Genomic DNA, 21373 nt, shown 5'->3' with positions numbered 1-21373 from the left:
CTACTTAATTATGGGACCATGGACATGATTCAATGCAAAACAGTAGCAAAGTGTGCTATTAAAACAAAAACGAAGGTATAAAATAGCTTTTGTGGCAACTGGAGCATAAATTTACTGACAAAAAATGGTGGGGCCTACAAAATTAATGCACTGCAAACTAGTAAGTTCTTAACTTTTGTTTACAAGGTTTTTTTTTGAAAAAATAACCCATAGGTTTTATTTTGCATTCATCAACTTCAAAACGGATAGAACTAGTTCTACTCCGTTAAGCACATTTATTTTAAGGCACTCTTTTCCGCTGATTTTAAAAAAAAAAAAGACAATTAGTTTTTCTCCGGCACTTAAAGGTTCAAAAAAAAAAAAACCACCGGGGTTTTTAAATGCCCCGGCGTTTACTGTTTCCATCTTTTTACTCATGCCATCCTTCACAAGTCGGATGCAATGGCTTTTTGTTATACCATTCTTCTCCTCCATAAACATGCTTTAAACGGTACCGTTTCAAACGGGGCGCCAGATCGGGTCGCAAAGATCTAGATACTACTCCAATCTCCAAGGAAAAACGGCTGGCGTTTTGGCAGACGCACAAGCTCTCCTCAAACAAGCGCTCGAAACCCCTACGGACGGTCTTTGGTCCCGGTGCAGAAACAGCGGTGTCACTCGAGGTCTCCCCTTCCAAGGGCCACAGAAACATCCATCCGCGTCTACGTGCGACTAGAAACTGGCCGGTGGCAAGAAACCCGGGGGGGGGAAGCATCGCTGCGTCGACTTAGCGACACCTCAACTTTTTCTTTTTTTTCCCCCTCTTCCCTCAACTACAGAGTCCTAAACTGCGAGTACGAAATCCCCCTCAGAATTAATTCCCAGAGGCTTTCTGGATAAAACTTCACCGTAGGGACCGACTAGTCGCGCCGCGATGCATGCAGGAAGCTCTCCCAAGAGCCAATGAAGAACGGAGAGGGAGAAGGAAACACACACACAGAACTCCACCAGCCACGGGATCAAAAAAAACAAATCAGTGAGATTCTAAAACCTCACCTGGAACGCAGGTCCCGCGCAAGATCCCATCTCCGCGACCCAGCGCATCGCCTCCACCGCCCCCGTTGCCACAGATCCCCAGCCGGCTAGTCCCGGGGCGCGCTGCGGGCGGAGGTCCCGGGGAAGGAGGAAAGCGGGAGGCGGCGGAGTGGGTGTGTGTGCGGGGCGCGGAGGTTGGGGGTGGGGGGAGAGCATCCCTTTCCCACCCCCGTTCTATCGAAATCAATCTCCGACGACCCCCGTCATCCCGCACCCCCTGCCTCCAGGAGACACACACGCCTCAGGCAAGAAGCCTCGCGCCGGGCGAGCGAGGGCCGAGAAGAGAGAGGCCGGGGGTGGAGGCGGAGGGGAAGAGACTCACCTTCGAGTCACAGCCGCGTCCTCTCGGCTGGAGAAGGCGAAAGCCTCGAGGCCCGGGCGGCGCCGGGGGCGAAGCGCGTCCGCCGCGTCCGCCGCGCCGCGCCGCGCCGCTCCCCGCCGGGGCTCCCTTCAGCAGCTCCTCAGCAGCCGCCGCCGCAGCGGCCGCGCCACGGCCCCGAGCCGCCAGCACCGCCTCATACTGCGGGGCGCGCGGGCCGGCGCGGCGCCGCCGCCGCCGCCGCCGCCGCCGCCGGGAGACAGACGCGAGGGAGGCGCGCGCGCTCCCACCTCCCGACCGGGATGAGATAATCCGCACACACTCGCACCCGCGCACACACACGCGCGCGCGCGAAAAGGTGCCGTGGGGGCGGGGCACCCCGGGACTCGAGGGGGTCGGGGGAGGAGGGGTGGCGGGGGGGCCTGGCCCCAATCCCCGGCCCCTTCGGCTCCAAGTCCGATCTCTTCCCTTCTCCCCGGCTCGGGCCCCGAAGGCGGCTTCGGGGGCACCCAGGGGTCCGGCGAGAACAATGTGGGGGAGGTGGGGGCGGCCCGCGAGGAGCGGAAAAGCGCGCGGCGCGGCGCGAGCGGGCGCCGAATCCCGGGCAGCGTCTGTGTGTGAGAGTGCAGGAGGTGCTCGCAGCCCCGCCTCCTCCTCCTCCTCCTCCTCCTCCTCCGTCTCCTCCTCCTCCTCCCCCTCCTCCCTCAAGCACGCCCCGTCTCCCGGGCCGCAGCATAGCAACCGAACACGGCGGCTGCGCAAGCGCCGCCACTCAGCGGCCCGAGCGGCGGCCCTAGGAGACGGTCTCGCGAGAGGCGAGGCAGCCCACCCCCAGCCTCGCACCTTACCGCCGCCCCCCTCCTGGAGTGGCGGGCGGGATTGCACCAGCCCCAGCGCCCGGGTGAGGGGCGGGGGTTAAGGCGGGGGACGCGCAGGTGCGAGCGAGGCGGGACCTGAGGAGAGGCGGGGGGGGGGGCTGGGAGTGGGCGGGGTCGGTGGCTCCGCCCCGTGGTCCTGCGGCGATTGGTTGCTTGAACTGAGCCCCGCTGGACCTAGTGACCTAAGCGACCGAACCGAGCCAGGGCCGGGAAAGCGGCGCTAAGGCAGACTGCAGCGTCTTAAGGTTGCAGTTTTGAATCACTTCCTCTCCTCTGCTGAGTCTCTCAGACAAAGGATAAGCAGTGTTCGGATGATAAAACAAATGTTTGGGTGCCCTCTGTGTGCCAGGAATGGGGACTGCTTGTGTTTCTTTTCAAATGAGATTCATTCATTCAGACACTGCACAGGAATTCACCGGGGGTCATCACGCCTCGCTTCTTAGCCTGGTTCATTCTAATAATTCACTGATGATGATTTGTTGATCATAGGACAGAGCCTACGGTTTGGGAGATCGTAGCTAAAATGATGGGAGGAGGGATATGGGGACAAGCATGCTTCCTTTATACATTCATTTTTGTCAGTGCCCTTTCCTGTCTCCTGGCGCCTTCTTAGTCTCTCTGGTCCTTCCTTTTAGCTTCTGTAGTCCCAATGAAGACAGTATTCATAGACACATTCTTTTTAAAAAAATTTTTTTCTGTCCAAGCTGACTAAATATCTGTTTACTACAGAGTTGGTTTCTACAAGGTAACACCTGCACATTTACACAAATCTTTGATGGAGGAGTTTCTACTGATCCTTTTCTTCCTCTCACCTCCCCTTTAGTTCTTTGCATTTTGAAAGACATCTCACAGTTCATTTGTTTCTTGCTTTACGTCTTGTACTTGCCTTCCATTCCTGAATTTAGTTCTTATCGGTATGCATTCATCATCTCAAAATCTTCTTTCCTCTGACTCCCCATTACCTGTTTTTATATATCCTCTGCTAAAATGCCCCTCACTTCATCCCAGACTACATTGAACTTCCAACAGAGGTTTTTTTGTTTGTTTGTTTGTTTGTTTTTTGCTTTTTGGGTCACACCCGGCGATGCACAGGGGTTACTCCTGGCTCTGCACTCAGGAATTACCCCAGGTGGTGCTCAGGGAACCAAATGGGATGCTGGGAGTTGAACCCGGGTCAGCCGCATGCAAGGCAAATGCCCTACCCGCTGTGCTATTGCTCCAGCCCCTCCAACAGAAGTTTTAAAAATAAGTATTTTATTTCTCTATTGTCATCAGTCATTGTAGCTTCAGACCTCCCGTTTTCTTGTCACAATGTAGCACTGTAGCACTGTCCTACCATTTTTCATGGATTTGCTCGATTTGCTCAAGTGGGCCCAGTAATATCTCCATTGTGAGACTTGTTACTGTGTTTGGCATATCAAATATGTCACGGGTAGCTTGCCAGGCTTTGCCGTGCAGGTGAGATACTCTTAGTAGCTTGCCAGGCTCTCTGAGAGGGACAGAGGAATCGAACCTGGTTCGCCTGGGTGGGCCACATGCAAGGCAAATGCCCTACCTACTGTGTTATCGCTCCAGCCCTGTCACAATGTACATTTTATTATTATTGCCACTGTGTGGGTCTTAGCACTGCAGCTACATAGATAGCTGCAGGCAAGGGCTGTGCCTAAGTCAACTGTATATCCCTGATAATACCTGATGACTGTCAAACATAAAAAGAAATTTTTAGTTCAGGGTCGGAGAAATAGTTCAAGGCTTAAGACACTTGCCTTGTATGCAGCCTCCACAAGTTTGATCCATGGCTCTGCATTTACTCCTCCAAGCCCTGCCAGGAGTGTTCCTTGAGTCTAGAGCCAGGAGTAAACCCTGAGCACAGCTTGGTGTGGCCCCCCCCCAAAAAAAAAGAAAAGAAAAGTTTTGTTTTATTAAAAAACAAAATACTGAACTTTCTAAATGATGGGGATTTCAGGAAGCATTTGAGACAGAGTGGCTCCTTCTCAGCTTTAAATCTGTTCAAGGTCTCTGAGTACAGAGATACTTGAAAGGGTCAGATTTGTCCTTGTTGATGTCCTTGTAACTAATACCCCAAATAATCTTGCTATCTCCAGACCTTCTTCCTATAACTTCTATTCCTCTTCCTATCACAGTGACCTTTAATGCAAGTATAAACCTGACTTGTAATATAAATATAGCTAGTCTCAACAGTAGAGTGGCTGTAGGAGTGCACCCTTTGTTTTGGAACACTTCACAGGATGAGCCCTTTAGATAAACAATGTAGGCTTCATCTCCATCTGCTATTCTTCCCCCTTCCCTTTGTTCTTATTGCCATGACCAAGGGTGGTACACAGGCCTGGTTGTGGTACTTGCATATCTGGTTGTGGTGCCCCCTCACTTGGCAGAGGCCCTTGCCCAAGGTACTTGCCCGCTGTTTTACTTACAGTGCCCACACACACATGCACACACACGCACACACACACACACACACCAAGTTGCAGTGTCTTGGAGATTACACACTGTTGTGGCACCAGAGGTCCCAGACAGCAGATCCACCGGGACCATGTGCAGAACACAAGGGCACCATTGACTATCAATTCCTGGTCTCGTGCTTGCAAAATAGATGCTTCTTGCCACTGAGCCACCTCAGACTCCCCTCAACTACTATTCCTGACATGTTGTTTTTTTTTAGTATATGGGATAACATTGTAATGCTGGGAAATGGGGTGAGAGGACAACTTCCAGCAATCTGCACTGACGGAGGGACTGAAGGTTCCTGTTTGGGCCCAGTGATAGGACATTCAGGAATAGACGTGCTGGGGGGTGTGGGGAGGGGGCACCAGAATTATACCCAGTGACACTCAGGAAGTAAAACTCAGGGCTTTGCATATACAAATCTACTACTTGAGCTATCTTCCTGCCCCTATATTTTATTCTTTTGGAAAGTTTTTCTTGAGGAATGTAGATACAAATGTATCTACAAATTAAATGCAGATACAAATCATATAGCATGAAATTCATCTCTTTATTTTTGAATCTTTATTCATTTTTGTTTTGGGGCCATACCAAAAAGTCATCAGGCCTTACTCCTGACTATACTCAGGCATCATTCCTGGCTGTGCTCAGGGACCATTTGCTGTGCTGGGGATTGAAGCAGGGTTGACCACATATCAGGCAAAGCCTGGCAAGCTACCCGTGACGTATTTGATGTGCCAAACACAGTAACAACAAGTCTCACAATGGAGACATTACTGGGTCTGCTTGAGCATGTCAATGAACAACAGGAAGACAGTGCTTCAGTGCTACCCTACCTACTATACTATCTCTCCAGCCCGAACTTCACCCCTTTAAAGTGTACAATTCCATGATTTCCAATACATCTGCAAATTTGGGCAGCCATACCACTTTTTAATTGTGGGATTTATTTTTATGTAGGAGTACTGCTGTTTATTCAGCCACTGATTAGCTGATTGAATTGTGCATGAACTCTGCCTTTTTATTTTTCCACTTTTTATAATTTTATTTATTGAATCACCGTGAGAGCAGTTACAAAGCTTTCGGGTCTAAGTCTCGGTCATACAATGAAACACCCGTACCTTCACCAGTGCCCATTCTCCACCCCCAGCAACCCCAGTACACCCCCATCCCACACCCTCCCCCTACCCGTGGGGCAGATGATTTCCACATCACTCTCTCTCTAATTGTGGGATATTTTTATCACCTCCAAAAAGAAATCCTGTACTCCTCAGCAGTTGCTCTCCATCCTACCTTTCCAATGCCCTGACTGCCACTCATCTACCTCCTTTCTTTATGTGCTTAGAATCATACATATTGCAAATTCTCTACCAAGAACTGTAAACCTGTGCCCTTATTTAGAAGTATAGTTTTTAAAGTATTAGTGTCCATCTGGTCTAGACCATTTTGCTGACCACTGTGTAACCAAACATTGCCTCTTGATTTTATACTTACTGCGTTTATACTTACTGGTGTTGATTTTACACCAACTGAAACCTTAATTTTCTTGAGCAAATGGCAATAGAATGCTGTGGAGTCTAATATGTGACTCAAATAGTAGAACACTTGCCTTATGTGTCGAAAACTCTGAATTTGATCGCTGGTACCACATGACTACTAGACACCACCAGGTATGACCCCCACAATATGATGAAAAAGTAGAAAATAAAGTTACTTATGGAAATGATAGTATTCTAGCATAGTGAATGTCAAGTTATGTAGCACAGTGTACAAAAAGTTTCAGAGAAGGATAACTAGAAAATACTATTGCAATTATTGTCCACTACAAACATGCCTTTAGAAAAGCTGTGCTGTGTGTGCGTTGGGGGGAGGGGGCTGAGGCCAGTTAGGATAGAGAAAGGACCAGTATGACAATAATAGTTGGAAATGATCGCTCTGAACTAGAATTGACTGTTGAGAGTAGGTAAATGGAAATACTTGATAACCTTTCAGTATCTGTATTGCAAACCATAATGTTCAAAAGGAAAGAAAGAGAGGTGGGGGTGGGGTGGGAGGAGAGGGAGAGGGAGAGAGAGAAGAAAAGTGCCTGCCATGGGGGAGGATGGGGGTGTGGCAGGAGAAAGACTGGGGACACTGGTGGTGGGAATGTACACTGGTGAAGGGAGGGGGTTGGAACATGATATGACTGAAATCCAATCACGAACAACTTTGTAACTATGTATCTCACTGTGATTCAATTTAAAAAATAAATAAAAGAGCTGTGCTACAGCAATGAGTTCCAAATTCTCATCTCAAGGGACAATTTAATTTCAGCAAGCACAGCAATATCTACCACACACCAATATAATATTGAATTTTTTATTTTGTTATCTTAATTTGCCAAACCTTAGGTCTTGTGGATGTAGAAGAGTTGTGAGAATGAGGATTTTCCTTTACTTTCACCTAATTAAGAAGCATAATTTAAATACTTAAACTTGTGAGACTTAGCAAGATTTTTATTTTTCATTGACAAAATAGCATTAGAACTTATGAGATACTAGGAGGCACTGCTGTTGACAGTGGTTCTTGCTGCTTCTCTGCAGCCTGACCTGGGTTGTTCTCTGAGAGGATAAGATTTGGGATTCTCTGCACTTGGTTGGTGTTGTCAGGGGAGGAGGAGTCACTTTGCTCTGAGTTTGATTGATGTTAGGACCTCTCTTAACCCTGGAGCTGTAGCCAGGAGGCAATGGGCATTGGTTCTAGCCTGTGACATTTATCCTGGCCCGAGCCAGGCTAGCCTGGGTCTTAGCAATGACCTCTGGCAGCTGCAATGCAGCAGAACAGGAGCCTGCACCAGCCATTTGCACCAGGTGACTGACTGGTGCAGTGCCTGCCTGCCCTGTCAGCATCTGAGAAAACTCCTTTGGAAGAAATAAGTAACCCAAGGGTCACTGGCGATGTCTAGTGAGGAGAACCCCAAAGAAAAGCTGGATTCAGCTTGCTAGGTAGAGCTCGGACTAGTATAAATTTGCACATTAGAGATCAGAGTGTAAGAGTTAAACCACTTGCCTTACACATTGATGGATCCCACTTTAATCCCCAAGTAATCATCAAGCAGCACCAGGAGTGATCCCCAAACACAGAGCTAGGACTAAATCCTGAGTAATCCCAGATATGCACCCCTTCACCCCCGTTAAAAAAAATCAAATGTGCACATTAAAATCACATGGGTGGGTTCAAGAGAAGTCAAAGGACTGCAGCACTTGCCTTACCTGCACACGACCCAGGTCTGATCCCCAGCACAGCACCCACTCCCTAACACCACCTGTATAGCCTTGGTGGTCCCCAGCACTTCTGGGAGGCCCAAGGAAACAAAAACAATGAATGACTTAAAGTAACTTGTTTTTGTTGCCTAAGCTTGTGAGGTAAGACATGCCTGGAACCTCATCTGTGATGGTAATTGGTTATTTATCTGCCTTAAGTGGACAATTAAGAGGGAATTTCTTCTTTCTACTTGTCTGGAATCTTCAGGCATAAATTTAAACAAAACAAAGCAAATCTAAAAAGTGTGAATGTTCTTTAAAGAGTGACTGAACTTCCAAAAGTTTTGTGACTTGGGTTGTCTTTAATCACACAGCTTTAATATACCTTTGGGGGGAACAAAACTTTTATTTTAAAAACATATAATAGCGTATATGTCTGAGACAGATGGCCAACAATCTTCTCTCCCTTCCTATAGTAGTTAAAGATCCAAATTAACAATCCTGATGAACAAGAACTAAACAGAGGCTGGTGAGATAGGATAAGAGGTAAGACATGCGTCTTGAATGCTGCCTCCCCTGGTTCAATCCCCAGCACCGCATAAGGTCTCTTGTATAAAGTCAAGAGTGATCTTTGACCACAAAGTCAGGGCTAAACCCTGAGCACCACTGAGTGTGGCCCCCAAACCAAGAGGGATTGAATTATGCCGATTTTGTGCTAAAAATAAACATAAAAACTTTTAAAGCAAAGACTTTCTCTTATTCCCAGTTCCACTTCCCAAAGTTAAGCATTATTAATAGGTTCTTGTGTATACTTTGGGCTGGAGCGATAGCATAGCGGTAGGGCATTTGCCTTGCACGCAGCCAGCCCGGCTGAACCGGGTTCGATTCCTCCACCCCTCTTGGAGAGCCTGGCAAGCTACGAGAGTATCTTGCCGGCACGGCAAAACCTGGCAAGCTACGACGTATTAGATATGCCAAACACAGTAACAGGTCTCAAAATGGAGACATTACTGGGCCCGCTCAAGCAAACCGATGAACAACGGAAGGACAGGACAGGACAGTGTATACTTCAAAACTTTTCTCTGGGGGCTGGAGAGATAGCACGGCAGGTAGGGCGTTTGCCTTGCACGTGGCCAACCACGGTTCAATTCCCAGCGTCCCATGTGGTCCCCTGAGCACCGCCAGGAGAGACTCCTGAGTGCAGAACCTGGAGTAATCCCTGTGCATCGCCGGGTGTGACCCCAAAAAGCAAAAAAAAAAAAAAAAACAACAACTTTTCTCTGTCTATATAAAGTGAATCTTTGTTTCCACTATGTACAAGGAATTATGCTATATTTTTCTTACACGTGTCCTTAAGAAAATGTGTATATATATATGTATATATATATATCATTGTTTCTCTGGGATGTACTATAATGAATTTAATCTAATAAATGGACATAGAATCCATTTCTGTTCTCTGCCATTACAAACAATGGTGCAAAGAATATTCTCATTATAAGTGGGTAAGTGGGTAGGGTGCATGGAAAGTATCATGTTAAGCAAAACGAGTCAGAAAGAGGGGGATAGACACAGAAAGATTACATTCATCTGGGGAACATAAAGCAACAAAATGGGAGACTAACACCCAGGAGTGGCCGAGATTAGTACCAGGAATTTTGCTCCATGACTTGGAGGCCAGCCACACGTGCTAGGGGAAAAGGAAGCTCAGATAGAGAAGAGAGCACCAAATAAAGGGTGTTGGGAGGATCCTCCCAGGATGGGAGAAGCATGCTGAAAGTAGACTATAGACCAAACGTGATTGCCACTCAATGCCTCTCTTGCAAACCACAAGACCCAAAAGGAGAGAGAGAGAACAAAAGGGAATGCCCTGCCACAGAGGCAGGGTGGGATGGGGGGGATGGGGGGTGGGAGAGATGCTTGGACCTATGGTGGTGAAGGATGGGCGCTGGTGGAGGGATGGGTATTTGATCATTGTATAACTGAAACCCAAGCACAAAAATTCGTAAGTCTGTAACTGTACCTCATGGTGTTTCACTAATTAAAAAAATTAATTAATTAAAAAAAATAAGTGGGTAGGGTGCTTGCCTTGCATGTGACCAACCTGGGTTCGAGTACCAGCACTCCCCAAGTCTGTCAATAGTGATCCCTGAGCACAGAGACAGGAGAAAGCCCTGAGTGCTGCTGGGTGTGTCCCTCCCCCCCAAAAAAAATTAATTCCAGAAATGTATCACTGGCAAGTGTTTTGGCATGTTTAATACTGATAAATATTGCCAAATTCTCTACCAGTTGCACGATTCTATGATCATCTGGTATACGGATCATATACTCTGATATATGCATCCTGATGTGTTTTTTTCTCTTCCAGGGATCATGTACTTACTGTAGTGTCACGGATCATGCTTGCTTCATTGCTAGTGATGGCCATGGTGCCAGGATCACACTTACTGATGTGGGACGATGCCAAAGATCAAACTCAGGGTCTCATATTCAGAGCATGCACTCTACCATGGAGCCACATTCCTGGGCTCCAGATATTTTTTGTGTGCATTCAGACAGATACCATTCCTGTAGGACTCAGAGGACCATATGTGGTGCCAAGGATCAAACCCAGGTCAGTAGTATACAAAACAAGCACCTAGGTAAGTAGTAGTAGTAGTACTACTACTACTACTGTAAGAGCTCTCTGGCCCCAAATTTTAAAACAAATTTTAGTCTATGAAAGAATTAATTTCTCTTCATAGCTCCTTTCCCAAAATGAACATACATTTGAATATATGAAGTTTTAAAAAGTATATTTATTTATTTATTTATATGTAAACTCCCAAGTGGTATTCAGGAGGCCCAGGGCCCCATCAGACACTCTTGGCCTACTGGGTCAGTGGTTCAATGAATGCAGGGACCCAAAAATGTGATGATGATCATAAGTCCCTGTGATGCTGGGGATTGCCTAGACCACACCCCAGAGGTGATGGTTGTCTTCAGGTGATGCTTAAAGTACCAGGTGATGCCAGGAATTGAATCCAGGTGGGGAACATGCTAGGCATCCTAACTCTGTGCTATCTCCTGGCCCTAATATACATTTTAAAACATTTTTAAATTTAAAATATCTTAGCCCCAGATTATGGAGTATTAAATTATTATAGTCACAATATGTATGATGTGCTTAATGTAGAATCTGTATAGTACCTGAAAAAAAATCTGTATAGTCAAAATCTCTATACATATAAGTTCATTCTTAGGACACTGCTTTTCTATATTATAAGCTGCCTAACCAGTATCTGGGTCTCCTAATTTAAATATGAATGAAGATTAATATTAGTTGGATCTCATAGTTTATATTCATTTAATAAAACATGCATTGCTCGCCGTTTGGCACCAGGAATGAAGATAGGAGGTAGCCCTTCCTTTCAAGGCAAGTATTTCAAGGCAAGTATTTCTCAATCTTGGGGTTGTAACTTATTAGTGGACTATGATATTAAATTGTTGGCTCCCAAATAAAGGATGTTTGGAGGATCCTCCCAGGAGGGGAGAAGCATGTCGAAAGTAGACTATGGACTGAACATGTTTGCCACTCAATGCCTCTTTTGCAGACCACAACACCCAAAAGGAGAGAGAGAACACAGGGGATTGCCCTGCCACAGAGGCAGGGGGGATGGGGGGATGGGGGTGGGAGGGATATTATCCATGGTGGTGGAAAATGGGCACTGGTGGAGGGATGGGTATCTGATCATTGTATAATTGAAACCAAAGCACAAAAAATTGTAAATCTACAACTTTAAAAAAAATTAAATAAAATAAAGGGGGAAAAAAAAATTGTTGGCTCATGACTAGTAATTTGAAAAGAAAAAAGTAAATTGAGAGATTGGAGAGATAATGCAGTGTGTAGGGTGCTAGCCTTGCATGCTTTTGATCCCTAGTACCCCATATGGTCCCCCATGCCCTGCCAGGCAGGAGTGATCTCTGAGCAGAGTCAGGAGTAAGCCCTGAGCACCATTTAGTATGAGCCAAAAACCAAACAACAACAAAAAAGAAATTCTCCCCCTAAAGGTGATGAATTAAATAGGGGCCAGGAATATGACTCAAGTTATAAAGCACATATCTAAATATGTTAAATTAAATAGGGGCCAGGAATATGGCTCGAGCTCTAAAGCACATATCTAATACCTGAGAAGCCTGGCGTTTTTTCTCTCTGATATCACACAGCTCCTCAACTACTGTTGGGTGTACTCCCGAGGCCCGCCTGACCACTGCCAGACAAGCATAAATCAGGCTCAAATCACAGGGATAGGGTTGGACCCAGCACTACTGATTATGGCCCCGCCCTTGTCAAACACATATGCACACTAAAATGTACTTAGAAGAGAAGCCATAAAAACTTAATTTTATGTGCATTCAATGTGTCTGAGTTGCCATGTAAAACTGTAAAATACCTTGCTTACTTTGGGTTGCTAATATCCCCCTGAAGTTTGAGAGCCTTTGGTCTGAGTAGGAATCCATGTTACTAGGTCATAGAGATGAGTATGTGAAGTGCTTTTATAGCTTAAACTGTAAATTCCAGGAGGACAGGAACCATGCAATTTCACTCTCCCATTATTTTATCACAGCCTAATATGCAATCAGCCCTAATTACTCTTGAATAAATGATTGTGTTAGACTGGGGGAAATACTTGTAGGAAATCAGATGGCTGGCATGTTTGGTGCCTTACTAGTTTCCACAGGGAATCAGGAATCACAGAGGCAGGGTTGGGGAAGAGAAAATCTGATGATAGAGAATTGGACTGGCAAGAGCCTCAGAGAGGGAGGCCTGGGGGGGCCTTGAGTGACATCTAGTGGTTTCTTTGACCATCTGGGAGGCCCCAAGTCTGAATTGCCATCTATTATTAGTCGTAGAGGACGTAATGTTTATCCTTTTTTGCAGGGGGGTTGGGAAGGACGGTTGAGGAGGTGGAGGAAGGTGGTTCCATCCCTGTATAGTATATAATGTACAAATGTCTCTTTATTTCCTTTACGTAGAAGAGTTCTCTGGGTTTACTAAAAAGACTGTGCTCTTTTCTTGTGTTGACTTCTTAATCCAGAGGAACTTTGACATCAGATTAGAACATCTTGAGTCACCTTCATGTTACTCAGCACCTGGTAGCATTGTCAGGTGTGTTTCAGGCATGTAATACACACCTGCTCTCGGCTGGCTGCCATGTTATAGTCATTCATTTAATTTGTGGTCATTGACTGGTTGTGCCCACATTAAGGATGTTCATCCTTAGTCATGTGTTGAAAACACCAAGGGAATATATATATATATATATTCATAATATATGCGTATTATGTAATTATTATTTCTTCCCAAAGTAGCCAGTTTATTTACTTATTTACTTGTTATTGAATCACTGTGAGATACACAGTTACAAAGCTGTTCATGGTTGGGTTTCAGTCACACATTGCTCCAACACAAAGGAATTTTTAATAAATATAAAAGTGTTCCTTTGTCCAAACCTGAACCCACCCTCATTCTCATTTACTTATCCAAGTAGAGTCCAGATTTAAAGATTGTTTTCAGCTCCTGGGTTGATTCAGCAGGTTCGAGGCCCACACGTCCCATCGAAGAGCATCAGATAAAGTGGGGTTCTCTGCCTCTACATCAGTGCTTTCCAACAAATCTCTACCGAAGGACCAATCTGTCACAAGCCAATAGATCTGTAAATTATAAGAAAAGCTAAATAACTCTGAATTAAATAACCAAAGTACATAGCAGAATACAAGCTTCAATTTTTTCATTGAATCAACAGAATTATGCAGTTTCTCTAAAAGATTCAATTGAATGAGAATATCTGTATTTCTTTTATTATGGCTGGTGACTAGTCATCTGCAGGGAGTCCTAGTACTGGGTCAAGGTTATATTCTAGATGACAGTGGGGGCAAGGAGAAGACAAAGGAGATGCAGAGACACAGGTAACATAGCAGGACATACAGGTTGTTCCTGCTTCATTTGAGAAGGCCTCCTGACCCCTCAGGCAGAGCCTGGCAGGAGGCAGAGTCATCTAGGGCCACCTGGGATGCAGGGCCCCGTCTTGGACTTTACACAGGCAAACTTTGATCTTATGCCAACACTCCCATGGGTCAAGCACTTGACACTAGCTATTTGCAATGGTGATTTTAGAAATTACCCCATGTCCTTTCCCTATGTTGCTGTTATTTTTGTTGCCATAACGTGGCCCCACCTTGTTAGTTACAGTGCTCACCTGGAGTACAGATATCACACACTAAATTATGTTCTTGTCATGGGTCGCATACTTTAATGGTGGTGTTCTGAGGTGGCACAATTTGCTGTGGCACCAAGGACCATACATGGCAGTGCCGTTCCTAGCCCTGAGAAAACTCATCCTCCTGCCTGCAAGGTAGGTGCTCTGTCACTGAGTCATAGACCTGGCCCCAAGGTCACTCTGTTTGGTCTTTTTTTTTTTTTTAAGACCAAATTCCACTTTCCAGAGAACAGGTAAGATGATTGCTTTGAGAATGCCTACTCTCTTTTTGGTCTGAAGAAGATAGCATGAGAAGATTATCTAGGGAATAGAGAATGAAGATTTCCCCTTTCCCGCCATTGAGCACCTCTCTATGATGGCCATCCTCATGCCCCTACCACATGCACATGGCTTTCCCTTGAAAGAACAGTCACACTTTTAGCTTGTATCCACTCTCCATCACCACCTCAAGCACACAGGTTCAATATGTCACTTCATTTTCCAGGTTTTTGTTTGTGTGGTTTATGGGTCACATCCAGAGATGCTCAGAGACTATTCTAGCTGTGCACTTAGGGGATACTCTGCCAGGCAGAGACAGGGAGTGAGCCCAGGGTTACCACTTCAAAGCATGCTCTCTAGCCCTTTGTGCTATCTCCCTGGTCTTTTAAAACACTTTTGATGATACCCCTTATCACCTTGATTGCAGCTGAATGATCTCCAGTTTACATTGGTAATATTTGTATCTGCTGACCCAAGCACAGATTTGGTCCAGGGATGATGAATCAGAAGTTGATTACTCCACTTTACCTGTTTATATAGAAGTCTTTGCCTCCTACTTATAAAATCCTGCTTTCTTTGCCAAACTCCTATTCACCTTTGGGTTTCAACTCTCAGGCTGGCTCCTCAGAAGCCTTCCTTGGTCTTTCCCTCTCTGGGCTTAACACTATTTGTACCCAAAAAAACACACAGCCCATGATGCTGCAATACAATGATGCCACAATATAATGATGCTACAATACAATGATACCAAATCATTTATAACATAGACTCAAAAAAGTGAAATTAACTTTTTTTTAGTTTCACTTTCAGGGTGATGGGTGGATGAAGAGCAGTAGCAGCTAAGGATGACTTCCAGTCTTAGGAAGTCTTGGCAGTGGGTATGAGGCAGAAGGGAGTCGTCCTCTAAATTCAGCTAGAAAGGATTTGCACCAAGTGGTACTTGATGAAGCAAGATAGGAAGTAGAGCATGATGATACAATTGGTGATTTAGGATAAATTAATTTCATGTTTCTGAAGAAGGAAAGATTATATTGAGTCGAGACTACAGTATGAAAACCAATAAAACAGGAAAATTTTCTCTTTGTGATAGACAAGAATAGCTGAGATGCCCCAGCAATGCTGGTCACCACACTTACTTCCTCCTGTCTGGTGTCACCTACCACACCCTTCCCACTGCTACCCCACCCCCACCTCTCGAGTAAATAACTCTGGCCGTGGTGATGAGTCTGAACTATGCATGCCAAAGGAAGAAATTTCAAAAGGCTGGTGTTAATCCAGAAATGGAAGGTAAGTGATTTCCTGAAGAGTTCATTGCAGGGGCCTGGAGATATCCCAGTACCAGAGTAAGTTTAGAAAGGGGAGTTTGACCCTTGGCACTACCCTACATGAAAAGCATGATCCCACGCACTGCATTTCAGAATAGCCAGTGCCACAACCAGTGTGTATGTGACCCTCCAGTCATAAATAAAACAATGCAAAAGGGATGGTGAACAAATAAATAGACTTTCAGAGTAAAATCTCACTGCTTATCACCTAAGTTTGTGTTAATTTATAGAAAGGGCAACTAGCACCTGAATTGGAACATTATGTTCAGTGATCTTTTGTTCAGTGTTTGACAAATAATGCAGTATGTTACTAGAAAATCTATCCTGTTCTTATTATGCATGATTTTCCTTCAGTCTCAAAATCTGTTAGTCTTTGTGCATGTGTGTGTGTGTGTGTGTGTGTGTGTGTGTGTGTGTGTGGTACCAAAAATAAAATTCAGGACTTCATCCACACAGAGCATTTGCTCTGCTAGTGAGCTTTATCCTAGACCCATAATATTTTTTTTTTTATTAGTGAAACACCATGAGGTACAGTTGTAGATTTACAAATTTTTGTGCTTGGATCTCGGTCATACCACGATCAAATACCCATCCCTCCACCAGTGCCCATTTTCCACCACCAGGATAATATCCCTCCCCCCATCCCCTCATCCCCCCATCCCCCCCTGCCACTGTGGCAGGGCATTCCCTTTTGTTCTCTCTCTCCTTTTGGGTGTTGTGATCAGCAAAAGAGGCATTGAGTGGCTAACATGTTCAGTCCAGTCTACTTTCAACCTGCATCTCCCCTCCTGGGTGGATCCTCCAAACACCCTCCACTTGGTGTTCCCCTTTCTATCTGAATTGCTAGACCCATAATATTTTAAATAAAAAATTAAGGCCATGCTTCACTCTCTTTAGGTTAATTTTCTCAGAAATGAAGAAAATGTCCAGTGTAAGTAAAGGAAATGTTTCTTTGCCCAAATCAGTAGATTTAAATCTTTTAATTCCAATCCATTTTTTATTTCTAGTTGCTAACCTCCTTAGAGTCTTCTATTACCAGTAGTTGCCCAAAGTAGTATCAAATCCATACAACCCAGAATACTCTTCTTCCTATTTAGACATCTGGGTATGAGAGAGAGAGACAGAGACAGAGACAAAAACAAAGACAGAGACAGAGAGAGAAAGAGACAGAGAGGGGGAAGGGAAAGTGGGAACATAAAAGGGGAGAGGGAGTAGAGAATGGGAGAGAGAAGGGGAAGAAGGGAGAGAGGGAGGACAACAGGAGGGAGGGGTGAGGGAAGAAAAAATGGAGAGAGGGAGAAAGAGAAAAGAAAGGCTTCTACCTGGTTTTTATGCCTGATCCTTTCATGTAAGAGACCATGAAACTAGTAGACCAATCTAAACAGATTTGTGTCTTTTCTTTAAATACAGATTTAGTTGTCCCTTAGTTTGAAAAATAATTACTATAGTAAGTAGAAATCATATGTCAAAGGAATTTTTTTTTTTTTGCTTTTTGGGTCACACCTGGCAATGCACAGGGGTTACTCCTGGCTCTGCACTCAGGAGTTACTCCTGGCGGTGCTCAGGGGACCATATAGGATGCTGGGAATCGAACCCGGGTTGGCCGCGTGCAAGGCAAACGCCCTACCCGCTGTGCTATCTCTCCAGCTCCAGGAATTTTCAATTAGAGAAACCTGGAAGTTCTGATCAACCATGAAAAGTTAGCCCAATAGGAATTTATAAGCTGTTAAATTAAAATATAGAATTAGTAAAGGAAAGTTAGGGCTCCACAGCTCAGGAGTTAGAGCACTGGTAGAATTAAGTGAAGGAATTTGGAAACAGACCACAATCAGGATCCAAGAATCTCACTTTTCCTTTATTGGACCTCCGAAAGGCACCCGTGCTTCAGCTGGAGCTGATGTGCGAAGTAGGGTGTGAAGGAGAGCGTGCAGCCATTTTCTGCTTATAATGATTCATTTCTTGAGAACTGAGAGAAATGGATTCTAAAGACCATGTTGGGGGAGAGGGGCCTGAGAAGAACCCAGCTTGGGGAGGGGACTGAACAAGTACATGGGCAGCCAGAAATAACCCACAGAAGCAAGAGTTCCCAAGCTTTTAAGTGAGTCAGATGAAAGATGTTAAAATTCACAGCTGTTGTTGGCACTTGCGGAAGCAGAAACACTCCTCTGGACATATGCAGGAAAGGATACAGGGTTGAGGTGTTAAGAGCCCCTCACCTCCCACCCAGGGCTTAAGAAAATTCCTGCAGAACAGCCTCATGTCCAACAACAAGGGTTGTCTAATTTAGTTCCCATACATTCACGCACAATGGCCTGCTACTCAAGCATCACAAATTGTGCATACAAATAAGTCTAACAGATATGGAAACATGCTTATAATCTATTACATTGTTAAAAAAAGGATTTTAAATTAATATATGTAGTATGAGTTCTGCTTCGTTTTGAGGGGGGCTCTTCCAAGCAGTGATTAGGGAACTCTTGACCCACTCCAAGTGATACTGGGAACCATAAGATGCTAAGCATCAAAACTGGAGTGATCTACCTGCCAGGTTCTGACCCACAGAGCTACCTCTCTGGCACTTAAAAATGATGTGTACGGACATACAAGTGCAGATATCATCTTGACTGTACTTCTTTACCTTTCCGGGATATATTCCCAGGAGTGGTATTGCTGGGCCAAATGGGAGTTCAATTTCTAATTTTTTGAGAATCATCCATACTGTTTTCCAAAAGGGCTGAAACAGTCGGCATTCCCACCAGCAGTGTAGGAGGGTCCCTTTCTCCCCACATTCATGGCAACACTGGTTGCTTTTGTTCTTTTGGATGTGTGCTAGTCTCTGGTGTGAGGTGATATCTCATAGTTGTGTTGATCTGTATCTCCCTGATGATTAGTGATCACTTAATCACTTAATCACTTAACTTCCCATTAGTCGTCGATTTGCTTGAGCGGGCGCCAGTAACGTCTCCATTTGTCCCTGTCGCGTGCTAGTGTAGCCCAATGGCATCTCTTCGCTCCGGGAACATGAAGGGCCTCAAACGGATCGTTCATGATCTTGACGAAGTCTGACCATCTTGTAGGTGGGCGGCCACGCGGTCTTTTGACATCCCGTGGAATCCAGTCAGTAACAGCTCTAGTCCAACGGTCGTCTTTAAATCTCATTACGTGACCAGCCCATCTGATTTTCGATACCTTGGCAAATGAGACAGCGTCCCTGATCCTTGATCGTCGATGGATGTCAGAACTCCGGATTCTTTCTCTCACTTGAGTGAAACGTGATATTCCAAGCATAGCTCTTTCTATTCTTCTTTGGGAGACCTGAATAGTGTTCTCATCTTGTTTGCGTAGGGCCCAGGTCTCTGAGGCATATGTTAATGCAGGAAGCACAGTGGAATCAAAGAGATGTGCCCAGAGGTTCTTCGTCCTCTTAGCTATTTCTTCGACGTTCTTGAAAGCGTTCCAAGCCGCTCTCTTCCTCCTGCGCAGCTCGGGTGCCAGGTCATTTGTCATGTTGACCTCTCGACCTAGGTACACATAGCTGTTGCATTCGGAGATGGTCGTTCCATTGAGAGCGAATGGGGCGTCAGGAACAAGGCTGTTTCTCATAAACATTGTCTTCGTAAGATTCAGCTGTAGTCCTACCTTTCCACACTCACGGTCAAAGTCGGCCAGCATTTGTGCCGCTTGGCTGATGTTTGGTGTTATTAAAACAATGTCATCAGCAAAGCGGAGGTGGTGTAGTTGCCGACCATCTATCTTCACTCCCATTCCTTCCCATTCCAGTCGTTGCATGATGTTCTCGAGGGTGGCACTGAAGAGTTTCGGTGAAATGGTATCACCCTGCCGCACCCCTCTCTTGACATCAACGATCACTTCTTTGTAGAATGGTGAGATCCTGGTAGTGAATCCGCAATACAGCTCACGGTGGATCCTGATGTATTGGGCTTGAATACCCTGATTGGCTCGGGCTTCAATGACCGCTTCCATCTCAACAGAATCAAAGGCCTTCTTTAAATCAATGAACGTTAAACAGAGCGACATCTTGAACTCCCGAGAAACCTCAATGAGCTTGGTTATCGTGTGGATATGGTCGATGGTGCTGAATCCTTTGCGGAACCCTGCTTGCTCGCATGGTTGTCCTACATCTAGTGTTCTGCCAATCCTATTTAGGATGACTCGAGTGAACAACTTGTAGATGACAGACAATAGGCAGATCGGGCGATAGTTGCCAATGTCATAGATGTCTCCCTTCTTGAACAGTAGTATGGTCCTGCTGGTTTTCCATTGGGACGGAACCTTGCATTCAGACAGGTAGCGAGTGAAGAGCCGAGCCAGTGTATTGATGAGTACTGACGGCAGGTTCTTCAGGTGTTCAGGTCTGACCTTGTCTGGGCCGGGTGCTGTTTGTTTCTTTACCGACGAAATGGCGTGTCGGATTTCGGAAGGGAGAACGTTGGGAACGACATATCCATCCTGTGGAATTTGGTATGTCGGCAAGTGGACATGGCTATCAAAGAGATTTGAGTAGAGGTCATGGATAATCTTCTCCATTGCCGTTCTGGAGGATGTGATGGATCCATCAGGACGTCGGAGGGCAGTCATCTTGGTCTTATAGTTGGCGAAGGACAGGCGGGCGTTACAAATACTTTTCCCAGCTTCTGCTGCATCTACCAGTACTTCTGCTCTTCTCTCTTTGAGGTCTTCCTTGATCGCATCTCTGCACTGCTTTGCGAGCTCCGACGTTAGCTTGCGGTTGCCTGAGGCATGCGCCAAACCACGCTGGCAAATTAGCTCAAGAGTTTTCGAAGATAGGCAATTTTTTGTGGCTATCTCTCTCTTGGTGTTCCTCGCACATTCATGGAGGTGCTGAACCAGTCGATCGTATTCCTCATCAATGTTGTCAACAATGGCATCTTCCCATGTTGCCGCAATAGTACCAAAGAGGTCCCAGTTGGTGGTCATTCTGGGAGTTCTCTTTTTGAACTTTGCAGCCCTTTCTCCCCGCTCTGTGAAGTAGAATTTTGCACGAAGGAGACGGTGGTCCGATCCCGTTTGAAATTTTGGGACAACAGCGACATCAGTCAGGCAAAACCGTCGATTGAATATGATGTGGTCTATTTCATCACGAAATGATTAACGATGAAGAGCATTTTTTCATGTGCCTTTTTGCCATTCGTATTTCTTCCTTGAGAAAGTTTCTGTTTATTTCATAGCCCCATTTTCTGATGGGGTTGGATGTTTTCAATGGCTAGAATCTGGAAAAAACCTGAGTGCCCAAGGACAGATGACTGGTTAAAGAAACTTTGGTACATCTACACAGTGGAATTCTATGCAGCTGTTAGAAAAGATGAAGTCATGAACTTGGCATGTAAGTGGATCAATATGGAAAGTATCATGCTAAGTGAAATGAGTCAAAAAGAGAGAGACAGACATAGAAAGATTGCACTCATCTGTGGAATATAAAGTAACAGAATGGGAGACTAGCACCCAAGAATAGTTGAGGTAAGTACCAGGAGGTTTGCTCCACACTGTAGAAGCTGGTCTCACATGCTGG

The 21373-nt window shown here is 45.4% G+C and overlaps 1 protein-coding gene across 3 annotated transcripts in view; it reads right to left on the bottom strand.

The window, feature by feature from the left end:
- The window catches only part of PTPN4 (protein tyrosine phosphatase non-receptor type 4), a 184270-nt gene extending 182755 nt beyond the window's left edge, over positions 1–1515 (bottom strand). For all 3 annotated transcript variants that reach the window (XM_056117536.1, XM_056117538.1, XM_056117537.1), the window contains exon 1: positions 1397–1515. The gene's annotated coding sequence lies outside the window, so the exon portion shown is untranslated. The remainder of the gene's footprint in view (positions 1–1396) is intronic.
- Positions 1516–21373: the final 19858 nt, after the last annotated feature.

This window comes from Sorex fumeus, unplaced genomic scaffold (assembly GCF_029834395.1).
Source record: "Sorex fumeus unplaced genomic scaffold, SorFum_2.1 ptg000035l, whole genome shotgun sequence".
Taxonomy (NCBI): Eukaryota; Metazoa; Chordata; class Mammalia; order Eulipotyphla; family Soricidae; genus Sorex; species Sorex fumeus.
Note: the sequence above shows the minus strand (reverse complement) of the source record. Positions and strands in the feature narration are given on the sequence as shown.